At 40.0% G+C, this 3,720-nt stretch overlaps 1 pseudogene; it reads right to left on the bottom strand.

The window, feature by feature from the left end:
- Positions 1-133: 133 nt before the first annotated feature.
- Positions 134-3,266, bottom strand: LOC133292985 (formin-like protein 13; annotated as a pseudogene).
- Positions 3,267-3,720: the final 454 nt, after the last annotated feature.

The following is a 3,720-nucleotide window of genomic DNA, read 5'->3' on the forward strand; positions in this document are numbered from 1 at the left end:
GAGTAGGAAGAGGAGTAGGAGGTGGAGGTGGAGGTGGAGGTGGAGGGGGTCCAGCTCTAGCTGGTTTATGATCCTTTAGTGGAGGCGTAGGAGGAGGAGGTTGTGAAGGGGAACACTCAAGTCTTGTTCTAACAGGTAGAATCTCATTCACAAGTGTTTCGGAAAAAAGTGAAGGGGATGGTTGAACTGAAGTAATTGCTGAAACTGAAGGATGAGAAATAACATCAAATGGTGACTTACTATGAAAAGTAGATGACAATTGGATCCCAGGAGTAGTGCTAGAAATAGATGAATGACTTATGTCTTTTGATTGGTGTCCTGATTTGGAAGGGGGGAAATGATGAGAGGGTGATTCCGTGTGCGGAGGAGTATCATGAACTTCTTTAGCACAACTAGTTGAGGGAGGCCGCAGATGAGGTGTTCGTGGGGAAAAAGAAGTATCCACAATACCAGATAAGGCAAGATCAGATGCCTGCAATTTTGTGTCTGTGTTTGTAGACCCTGTCAGAGATTTACTGGACTCTAAGGTTCTTTCATGGGAGCTGGGATTCTCTTGACTGACAATGTCATATGTACTAGGCCGTTCTGGAGCAGCATCGACCTTGCTGGTCTTTTCCTCTTTTCTACTAATATTATTATCTGGGGATCGCTTAGTTGAGGACAAAGACTGTATCACTCCATTCAAATTCCCCTGAGGCATTCTAAGACCTGTTTCATGCATTAAAGCGCCAGTTTCCACATCCTGATCAGAAACTGTATCCAATTTATCAGTCATCATAGCCGCAGCACTTATCTGTTGGAGCACATTAAGTGCAGCATCTGCCTTTGGATTCATCCAGTCCACATGGCTAAAGATCTCTTGAACCTTGGTAAATGCTTCTATTGGCAGTCCCTCCTTCTCCTCAAAGCATGAGGTACCATCCGCAATAACTGCTTTGGCAGCATCCATCTCTGAGAAAAGGATCTGGATACAATCATAAACCAAAAAACATTTTCAACGTTAGACATATGTGACCTAAAACAACATGATAATTGGTGAAAAAACAAGTTGTACCTCAGCTCTGAAATCTTTTGGAAAGTGATCTTTAGCATCCCACAAAACATCAATTTCATCCCGGTTAAGCATCAGTATATTAGATCTAACAAAAGCTGTATTGAACATGACTCGGAACATCATCATTTCACGCTCCATGTCACCATTCAAATTAATGCTCTCAATCACGACATCACCTTGAATATGGCAATTGATATCGATTTTAATTAGCTCACACTCTCCCTGCAACACAGTAGCAAGGAATTCCATAGTAGTTACACAACTAAGATCAGATTCCATATGCATCTCTCTCCAGCAGGAATAAATATGTTGACAAACAGTATTTACTAGAACAAAAAAAATTTCATCATATCAACAGATTTATTTAAATTCAAAAAGAATGGCCCCATCCTGAACTCAAGTGGGCCTCGAAGGCCTAATTTGATGGGAATATGCTAAATGGTGAACATATATTATATGAACAAAAAACATTTCGTCGTATTAACAGGTTTATTAAATTTAAAGAGAATGGCCCCATCCTGAACTCAACTGGGTCCTCCATGGCCTAGAAACATAAGCTATGTTGAAATTTGACTGGGATCTGCTAAATGCTGAACATAGATTATATGAACTTATCTTCCTTTCCTTCTTTTAAGTATTTTCCCTCAATCGCTTTCCTTTTACATTTTTTGGGATATTGATGCCAAGTGCAGGCATGCAGCCTCTTGGATCAAGACTAAGACTCATCTTAAATGAAGCTCCTGTATTTTTCAAGAGTAATAAAGAAGGGCATTCTCTTCATCAGTATTGGTACATGCATGGGTCTAATATTTATGGATTAAGGCTCAAGCTACCAAAACAGTAATAAAATTTATGAGGTCGCAACTAATCTCAAGAATATAGCTGCTCACAGATTTCAACAAATATTTTGCCAAATAACAGTAACGCAATAGTCTTTTATCAGTTAAAATTAATTATCTGCCAAAATGAGAGGACAGTAGTTCTCATCGAGTCATCATATATGCAATGAGTGCATGCCTCCTAAAAACCACGATAGCATAATCAACAAACTGAAAAAGCCTAAAGAAATTCTGCTTGAATGAGTTCTCTTCTTGTATCTATAAAAATAAAGGATTTTATTTTTCTTATAAAAATAAAGGATTTTGTTTTTCTAGTCAAAAAGAGGAGCCAGGAGTACCCAGAGCAATCCATGTGAAATTTCACCTGCTTGTAAGCCCGGACACTTTTGCTTCTCTTTGGCGTTGAAAACAACATTTTTGGATTTTTATCTGCACTAAAAGGGTCCTGTCCGTAAATTCTAAACACAGGATGACAAGTACCTTCCCCATCAAAGTTTGGGATAAATCTGAGAATGATGCAGTCCAACATGAGTGTCCTATCCAGCGGAGGCCAATCTAAGGCCACACTCCTCCTTGAAACATACTACAGATACCTCAGTTGGGAAGGGATCGGAGTCAACGGTGTCAACAAATGTAAAAGCTCCTGTGGAGCCTGCCTGTAAACCATATCCAAAGTCCTCTGCTCCCCACTATAAAGTTTCCGATAAATCAACAATGCAGCCAACATGAAAGCCAAAACGGGCCAACCACCACGTTCACAATGCATCAACAACACATTCTGCTGCCCAAGCGAGAGCCAGCTTTCACCAGACCTTAAAAAGTGGTGAATGAGCTCCATTTTGAGCACAGGGCAACCCTCGTAGTGCCTAGGATAGTCCATGATAGTAATATCATACTCAGACATAATGTTAGCCATCACACTCTTTGTCTCTTCCTCACGGAAATTGAAAACAAGAATGGAAGCATCAAGCAAGTTCTCTCGAAGTTGACCAACTATCCCATCCATGTACACTTTGTAATTCTCTTCATTCCAAGCATCTGTGGCGAAGCAGCAATCAAAAACTACATTCACATATAGTGAATGTTAATTCCAATAATAATAAGGTAAATTCAAAATGAACTTGTATTCTTTTTCAAATTTCCATTCACATAATCTCTTATAGACCTAGCTAATGTTCCTTGAATTATGAATTACGTGAGAGCATAGCATGAAATCATTCTTCACCGTTTTTTTCAACAGGCAGATGCAATAATCAAAGGAACTAATTAAAGAATGAGAAAAAGGAGTGAGAGAAAGTACCGTAAACTCTCTCGCAGATCTCGAGGAGGCCATCAGGAGGCTTGCGAAAGAACAATTTGCGGAGCATAGCCATGTCCGCGAAGCTTCAGATTCAGGTTTCGACGAGAACCCTATCGCACGCGATGGATTTATGAATAACCAGAAATTCTCATATGAAGGAGAGGGAAACGATTTTCGTTACGCTTTAAGGCAGAAAATCACGAAGAAGCAGTTTTAGGGAAAATGAGAGAATTAATGAAAAGCGAGTTTGGATTTTTCGTTATCTCTCTTACTCTCTTTTTTTGTTTCACGTAACGATGAGGACGATGGGTCCGTTGATTTTGTTTCGTAGCTGAATTTTGTGACTGCAGCTGAGAATACTAACCGACTTACAGTGACCCGGTGGTCGGTAACGTGGAGACCCATTGAGGCGACACGTGTACATGGATGTGGACCATGACGGGTAATTTCTAATTACTGTGATTTTCCCTCTCCGGAATTTTTCCCATCATGTAATAGTCATGAGTTGCAGTTTCCGTACAATGAAA

This window comes from Gastrolobium bilobum, unplaced genomic scaffold (genome assembly GCF_033153095.1).
Source record: "Gastrolobium bilobum isolate Gb01-03AN ecotype WA unplaced genomic scaffold, APGP_CSIRO_Gbil_v1 utg3588, whole genome shotgun sequence".
Classification (NCBI taxonomy): domain Eukaryota; kingdom Viridiplantae; phylum Streptophyta; class Magnoliopsida; order Fabales; family Fabaceae; genus Gastrolobium; species Gastrolobium bilobum.